Genomic DNA, 9003 nt, shown 5'->3' with positions numbered 1-9003 from the left:
TAAAATGTTTACAATATAATAAGATGCAAATGTACATTACGATTATAATCATGTTAGAATATTTATGCATTTGGACAAAGGCCTGTGGGAAATAAAAATGAAAATGGATTAGGGCATTGGGCTCAAAGATTGTTTTCCCTGTTTTCCCACACTTTGAATTTATTAATTTTATGATGCCTGACCTGGAGCATAATGAAGTTTGACATCAGTCAGTGCAAAGTTCCAAGATGACCCCAGTCCCTGTAAGACAGGACAAGGCATACAGGATGCTTAGTGGTACACCCATCTGATGGAAAATGGCACAGATGGTTTTTAAATTTTTACATATATACATATATATATATGCCTATGGCTAAATGTATGATCGCAATTTTGTTTAGGTAGATAGATGATTGATGGAAAACAATAGATAGGACTTTTAGAATCAAAGCAAACAGACCACAGATAACCAAAATTGTTACCTCTTGTTGGTACAATTATTGATGAATTTTATTTTCTTCTGCATACTTTTCTCTAGTTTCCGATCTTCTACAATAAATATATTTTATATTTGTAATGACAAAGTATAAACATTATTTTTAAAATAAAAATGCTGCGTCTCTCAGCAGTGTGTACGTATGGATAACTTTGCAGAACTCTCTGGCCCACGCCAGTGGGCCTGACTCCCATCCTGCTCAACTCTGCTAGCTTTTGCTTTGCTCACTGGGTTCTCCTCCAGAAATTCGAGCCCCTGCTGACACAGTCAATCCCTCTAGAATGTAGCACCCTGTAACTCCAGCTTTGTTGCAATAAACACGCATTTGCCTCTGCTTCAACTCTTACCTTCCTCAGTGTTAGCTGGTATCAACTCAAGCAGGGACATTTCCCCTGGGTTCTTACTTTGCCTTAATTGATTCCTGGGCAGACCCAGCCCACAGACTTGAGACTCATGTGCTCTTTGCTGCCCTGTCCTGATCATAGATGGCACTACCTCAGCTGCCCCATGGAGGTCTGTCCTACCACCGGCCGATGTTCAGAAGAAACCTGACAACATTAGGCTCTGGTAATTCAGGAGGGCAGCTGTAGAATTCATATGCTGAAAACCTTTTACTCTATCTTAACCCAGATAGAGAGAACAGAACAAAAGCCTGCTGCATCTCTGTCAACTCGTGGGTCTCATTAGCCATAACAAAATTATTACTCGTCACAGCTTCAGATAAGACTGGTATATTTGGAACTTTTGGGATTACTGATGTTGCAATTTTCAGCAGCTCGTGATTGTTCTTAGGCTTAAATTTCACAGATGGATCAGATACTGCAGTGTCTACCTTTGCACACGAATGTGAGAATTTTGAAAGGCCAGCCAACAAATTGCCAAAAACAAAGCTCATGTTGACACTTTCCAAATAAACCTCTTGGCTGAACCAAGCGTAGCCATTCATAAGGACCTAAGGGCACATCCTGACATGAGATGATGCTTTGCCACACGTCTCAGCTATTAAAGGACAACGCCTGCGACAAACGATGCACGCATCAGAGCAGGTGTTCTTGCATTCAGGGTCGGCAGAACAACGTAAGTGCACAAGCCCCCAAAACAGATCTGCTCAGATCTAAGCGCACCTGCTCCACCTCCACAGGCTGAATACCCGAAAGTGTTTGTAAGGGTGTGAAGAACGCATAACACACTAAGGGCAGCCATGGAGATCTTCCTTCTTCACAGGCTTCGTCTTGCCCAGCCTTTTCAGTGATGTTCGTAAAAGGCCGTGAGAACGAGATGGAAATCACGTGCACTGATCCTGTTAGCTCCAGGACGGGAACCTTCCACAGCAGCGTCTCCGTCTGCTCTTATGGGGGTTATGGGTTCCGCGCATTTTCCTTCCAGCTTCCAGGCTGTGTTCAGGGGTCCATTTCCCCCCCACCGCCCGCCTCCGAGGAAGCCACGGCGCCGCGAGGTTTGGCTGATTCTGATCAGTACAAAGGGAGCCCGCTGAGGGTTCCGGGGACGCTTCCTTCGCAGAGCTATAGGATCAGGCCTCTTCTTCCTCTGGGGGTCGCCGAGCGTGCGCAGCACTCCGGGGACCACGAAGCCGTCCTCTTCCAGCACGAGCACGGGCCACCGTGGCGTGGAGCAGCCAGAGGACCGGACGTAGCCCGGGAACCTGACTCACTTCTGGACCAAGCAGCTCGGAGGGGCCTTCTCCCTCTGGCCACCCGCGGCTTCGGGGAGAATCAATTCTTCTTCTCAGGCTTGTCTGAGTCCGGTCCCTTGTGCTGCTGCGGGGCTCATCCTAAGCCGTGCCGTCCTTTCCCCCGCTGTTGATGCCCCCGCGTGCTTCAGAACCAACGTGGTTTCAGTGTCGAGACAGCGCAAGATGTGCTGCGAGTGGGCAAAGTTCCCACAAACAGGCTCCACGTGCAATCAGAGCAGGCCGCGGGGAAGCCGTGGGAGGAGCAGATCCACGCCCGCAGGGAAAACAGAGGAAGCCAAACCGCCCGGGCTTCCAGGTGCCCCTCACCCGTCTCCGCGGCAGGTGTCGGGAGGCCGCGGTCGCTGAGAAGCCAGACCTCTGCTCCGACGTGTGGATGTCCCGGCGCGGCTGCAGCGCGAGGCCACTGCGGGGAGGAGCTGCCTGAGGCCCCCGCCCAGCGCGGCTGGGACAGCGCGGGGAGGGGCTGCACCTGCGCGGGGAGGGGCTGCACCTGCGCGGGGAGGGGCTGCACCTGCGCGGGGAGGGGCTGCACCTGCGCGGGGAGGGGGTGCACCTGCGCGGGGAGGGGCTGCACCTGCGCGGGGAGGGGGTGCACCTGCGCCGGTCCTGGTCCGCACAGACCCCAGCGGCCGCAGCTTCCGACAGCAGCTCTCCTTTTCCCTCATCCTGTTAAAGAACTTAAGAAACGAGCTTCTCTGAGCCCCTTTGTAGCCCAATGTTTTCAAGCAAAGGCTGAAAAGATAGTGCAGGCTATGGTTTTGTTTTTTGTTTTTTTTTTTTCCCAATACGCATCGAATCCATTTTTTTTTTTTTTCCCAGTACACATTGAATCAAAAAAAAATTTTTTTTTTAGACGGAGTCTCCCTCTGTGGCCCAGGCTGGAGTGCGGTGGCGCGACCTCGGTTCACTGCAACCTCCGCCTCCCGGGTTCACCCAATTCTCCTGCCTCAGCCTCCCGAGGAGCTGGGACCACAGGCGCCGCCACCGCGCCCGGCTAGTTTTTTTGTATTTTTAGTAGAGACGGGGTTTCTCCGTGTTAGCCGGGATGGTCTCGATCTCCTGACCTCGTGATCCACCTGCCTCGGCCTCCCAAAGTGCTGGGATGACAGGCCTGAGCCACCGCGCCCAGCCTAATCAAAATTTTGAAACACGATGTTGAACAAGCCATGCATGGTGGCAGCCGCCTGTAGTCCCAGCTATTCAGGAGGCTGAGGCAGGAGAATAGCGCGAACCCAAGAGGCGGAGCTTGCAGTGAGCAGAGATCAGGCCACTGCACTCCAGCCTGGGGGACAGAGCAAGACTCTGTCTCAAAAAGAAAACAAAACAAAACAAAAAAAGAAAATTATAATAATACAGTAGTTATTTTGTATTAATGCTGGAAAGATAATGTAGTTAATGGTAACTGCTTTAAAATATTAGCTATCACTATTATCATCACATAATGCAAAAGGCCTAGCACAGTGGCTTATGGCTGTAATCCCAGTGCTTTCAACTGCTGAGGTGGGAGCATAACTTGAGGCCAGAAGTTTGCAACATGCCTGGACAACATAGCAAGATCCCTGTCTATACAAAAAAGTCTTTGAATTAGCTAGGTGTGATGGCATGTGCCTGTAGTCCTGGCTACTTGGGAGGCTGAGGCAAGAGGATTGCTTGAGCTGAGAAGTTCAAGGCTGCAGTGATCTATGATTGTACCACTGTGCTCCAGCCTAGGTGACAGAGCAAGACCTTATCTCTTAAAAAAAAAAGAAAAAGAATAGTGAAAAGATTTACCATGTGACCAACAGTGATATATTCACTTTTGTGAGAAGAGCAATGGATTTGCATATAGAGGTAACTTCATTTTATTACCGGTTTAGGAGAAGTGACACATGCCAAAAAGAAAGAAAGAAAGAAACGTTAGGAAGAAGCTATTAAGAATTCCATTCAATTTACTGGTATGATTGGATTGCCATTGCTAGAAAAATTAATAGTTACAAATAATATGAAAAGCTGTCTGGAGAAAAGCTGCAGGGCTTGGTGGCTCACGCCTGTAATCCCAGCACTTTGAGAGGCTGAAGCGGGCAGATCACCAGAGGTCATTAGTTCAAGACCACCCTGGCCATGGTGAAACCCCGTCTCTACTAAAAATACAAAAAATTAGCCAGGCATGGTGGTGAGCGCCTGTAATCCCAGCTACTCAGGAGGCTGAGGCAGGAGATCGCTTGAACCCGGGAGGCGGAGGTTGCAGTGAGCTGAGATCGCGCCACTGCGCTCCAGCCTGGGCAACAGAGTGAGACTCCGTCTCAAAGAAAAAAAAAAGAGTTACCAGCCACACTGTGACATTTCTGCCTTACACTTATTTCTGCAGGTTTGTTACCTTCTGACACCTAACCTTCACGTAAGACTCCCCGAGTGTTTGCTTTTACAAAGTAAGTTGTATCCCACTGATAAGGTGTGGGGAAAAGAAAGAGAGATCAGACGGTTACTGTGTCTATATAGAAAGAAGTAGACATAAGAGACTCCATTTTGTTCTGTATTTGAGATGCTGTTAATCTGTGACCCTACCCCCAACCTTGTCCTTGCAAGAGACATGTGCTATGGTGACTCAAGGTTTAAAGGATTTTGGGCTGTGCAGGGTGTGCTTTGTTAAACAAGTGCCTGAAGGCAGTGTGCTGGTTAAAAGTCATCCCCATTCTCTTAATCTCAAGTACCCAGGGACGCGTACACTGCCAAAGTTCCCAGGGACCTCTGCCTAGGAAAGCTAGGTATTGTCCAAGGTTTCTCCCCATGTGACAGTCTGAAATATGGCCTCGTGGGAAGGGAAAGACCTGATCGTCCCCCAGCCTGACACCTGTGAAGGGTTTGTGCTGAGGAGGTCTAGTGTAAGAGGAAAGAGGGCCTCTGGGCAGTTGAGATAGAGAAAAGCATCTGTCTCCTGCCCATCCCTGGGCAATGGAGCATCTTGGAGTAAAACCCAATTGTATATTCTGTTTACTGAGAAAGGAGAAAACCGCCTTAGGGCAAAAGGTGGGACTTGCTAGCGCAATGCTGCTCTTTATGCACTAAAAAGGTTTATGAAGATGTTTGCATATGCATATCAAGGCACAGCACTTTTCCTTAAACTTATGTCACAGAGATCTTTATTCATATGTCTTACTGTTGACTTTCTCCCTACGATGATCCTATTATCCTGCCACTTCCCTTTTTCTAAGATGGTAAAGATAATGGTCAATAAATAGTGAGGGAACTCAGAGACCGGTGCCGGCGTGGGTCCTCTGTATGCTGAGCGCCGGTCCCCTGGGCCCACTTTTTCTTTCTCTATACTTTGTCTCTGTGTCTCATTTCTTTTCTCAAGTCTCTCATTCCACCTAACGAGAAACACCCACAGGTGTGGAGGGGCGGGCCACCCCTTCAATAAGGGTGGTTGGAAATCTGCTTTTATATTTGAGAAGCCATGGTTGATGAGGGAAAGTGATATAGTTCGGATATTTGCCCCACCCAAATCTCACATTGAATTGTAATCCCCAGTGGTGGAGATGGGGCCTGATAAGTGGTGACTGAATCATAAGAGCAGATCCCTTATGAATGGCTTGGGCCATCCCTTTGGTGATAAGTGAGCTCTGGTCCTAAGTTCACATAAGATCTGGTAGTTTAAGCCGAGCTCGGTGGCTCACGCCTGTAATCCCAGCACTTTGGGAGGCTGAGGCGGGTGGATCACCTGAGGTCAGGAGTTTGAGACCAGCCTGACCAACATGGTGAAACTCCGTCTCTACTAAAAATACAAAAATTAGTCAGGTGTGGTGGCTCATGCCTGTAATCCCAGCTACTCAGGAGGCTGAGGCAGGAGAATCGCTTGAACCCAGGAGGCGGAGAATGCGGTGAACCGAGATTGCACCATTGCACTCCAGCCTGGGCAACAAGAGCAAAACTCCAACTCAAAAAAAAAAAAAAAAAAAAAAGATCTGGTAGTTTAAAAAGTGTGGGACACCTCCCCACCCACCACTCTCTCTCTCTTGCTCCTGCTTTTGCCATACGATGTGCCAACTCTCACTTTGCCTTCTGCCATGATTGAAAGCTCCCTGAGGTTTCCCCAGAAGCTGAGCAGATGCCATTGCCGTGATCTCTGCACAGTCTGCATAACTGTGAGCCAATTAAACCTCTTTTAAAATAAATTGCCCAGTCTCAGGTATTTATTGCAATTCAAGAAAGGCCTAACATAAAAAATTGGTATCGAGGAGTGGGACATTGCTATACGATACCTTAAAATGTGGAAGTGATTCCGGAAGTAGCTACAGGGCAGAAGTTGGAAGAGTTTCGAGGGCTCAGGAAGGTGAGCGAAAGTTTTCAACTTCTTGGAGACTGGCAAAATGGTTGTGACCAAAATGCTGATAGTGATATGAACAGTGAACTCCAGGCTGACAACGTCTCATATGGAAATAGGAAATTTATTGGGAACTGGAGAAAAGGTCATGCATGTTAGGCCTTAGCAAAGAACCTGCCTGCATTGCATTCATGCCCTTAAGGATCTGTGGAAAAGATTTAGGGTATCCGGTGGAAGGAATTTCTAAGATAGAGAGGAATTTCTGAAAGAGGAATTCAAGCAGATTGTGGAGCAACCACTGCTGGAGAAATTTGCATTACTAAAAGGGAGTAAAGTGCTAATATCCGAGAAAATAAGGAAAAGGCCTTAACGGCATTTCAGAGACCTTGGCAGCAGCCCCCCATCATCACAAACCCTGAGGCCTAGGAGGGCTGAATGGTTTCATAGGCCAGGGTCAGGTCATTGCTGTACTGTGAAATCTCAGGACACTGCTACCTGCATCCAGGTGACTGCAGCTCCAGCAAGGGCTTAAAGGGGCCAGGAGTTCAGGCTGCCACTTTGGAGAATGCAAGCCATAAACCTTTATGGCTTTCATGTCGTGTTAAGCCTGCAGGTGCACAGAATGTGAGAGTGATTGAGGCTTGGCAGCCTCCACCTTGATTTCAGAGGCTGTATCAAAAAGCCTAGGTGTCCGGGCAGAAGCCTGCTGCAAGGGCAGAACTCTCACAGAGAACCTCTACTAGGGCAGTGACGAGGGAAAATGTGGGATTAGATTCCCCACACTGAGATTCCACTGGGCACTGTCTAATGGAGCTGTCAGAAGGGGGCCACCATCCTCCAGACCCAAGAATCACAGATCCACCAGCAATTTGCACTCTGTGCCTGGAAAAGTCACAGGCACTCAACTCCTGCCTGCGAGAGCAGCATCTTGAATTGTAATCCCAACCTGGTGGGAGGTGATTGGATCATGGAAGCAGTTTCCACCCTGCTGTTCTGATGATAGTGAGTGAGTTCTCACAAGAGCCCATGGCTTAAAAGTGTTTGGCAGTTCCCACTTACGCTGTCCCTCCTGCCACTAAGTAAGATATACCTTGCTTCCCCTTCACTTGCTGCCATTATTGTAAGTTTCCTGAGGTCTCTCCAGCCATGCAGAACTGTGAGTCAATTAAAACTCTTTTGTTTATAAATTACCCAGTCTTAGGTAGTATATTTATAGCAGTGTAAGAATCGGACTCATACAGGAGCCCGCCTCTCGCACCACTGTGCCCTGGATGTAGGATACGCAGTCAGAGGAGATTGCTTTGGAGCTTTGTGATTTAATGACTGCCCTGCTTGGCTTCAGACTTGTGTGGGGCTTGTAGCCCCGTTTCTTTTGGCCAGATCTTCCCTTTTAGAACAGGAATATTTATCTAATGCCTATACCCACCATTGTATCTTGGAAGTAAATAGCTTGTTTTTTATTTTACAGGCTCACTGTTGGAAGGAACTTGCTTTGTCCCAGATGAGACATTGAACTTTGGACTTTTCAGTTAATGCTGCAGTTACAGGTGTGCACCACCACGCCCAGCTAATTTTGTATTTCTAGTAGAGATGGGGTTTCACCATGTTGGTCAGGCTGGTCTTGAACTGATCTCGTGATCTGCCCACCTCAGCCTCGCAAAGTGCCGGGATTATAGGTGTAAGCCACCGTGCCCAGCCTGCTTTTATCTTCTTTGATGCCATTGAGGGTTTAACTGTGGTGTAAGCGGCAGTGCAGTGGGGTGTGCGTGTGTCAGCAGAGTTAGGGTACTAGTGGTGAGACTGCTGGCGGGTGCCAGCAAAGTGGTGCATGGGAGATTGTAGCGGGAAGAGGCTGTGGGTGGGCGTTCACCGGTAGGGGCCAGTCTGCTGGAGCTCTGTGGCAGTTAGGTATGGTCTGCCTGTAAATGAGCTATTTTGGCTGCCACTGGAAGGCACCCTAGTTGGGCATCTGTGGCTGTGCTGCAAACGGCCATGGCCAGGCAGGGACCCCCAGAAAGGCCAGATTAAGGGAGCAGGGGCACTCAGGTAGACTGGCCTTGTCCCAAGGGCAAGACCACCCTGCTCTTTCCAGGTCTGATAGTTGACAAAGCCAAAGTCACCCAGAGGAGTGTGGTGAGTCCTAGGGGATGAGGTCCTTGGTTGTATTCCACTGTAGCCATTCCAGTGCCAAACCCTCTGGGTTCTGCGAAGGCTGGAGTCCTTTCCCTGCCACCTCTCCAAACAACTCTGTCAGCTTAAATGTCCATGGGGTTGTGGGGTTTCCTGCAGCCAGGATTCCGGAGGTCCATGGTAAGAGTGGGTCACTCGTCTATTTAACTCACCCCTTCCCCAGGAGCCACTGAGGACCAGGAACAAATCCTAGTGCTCACCGGTCCTGGGCAGGGTTCCCTGCTTCCTTCCCCTTGAGCCCAGCGTCTGTATTTTCCCACTGTCCACTCTCAACACCTTCCTTCCAAAGATCTGCTCAGAGTGTGTCAGTTTTCTTGATGGTCT

This window comes from Chlorocebus sabaeus, chromosome 18 (assembly GCF_047675955.1).
Source record: "Chlorocebus sabaeus isolate Y175 chromosome 18, mChlSab1.0.hap1, whole genome shotgun sequence".
NCBI classification, from domain to species: Eukaryota; Metazoa; Chordata; class Mammalia; order Primates; family Cercopithecidae; genus Chlorocebus; species Chlorocebus sabaeus.
Note: the sequence above shows the minus strand (reverse complement) of the source record.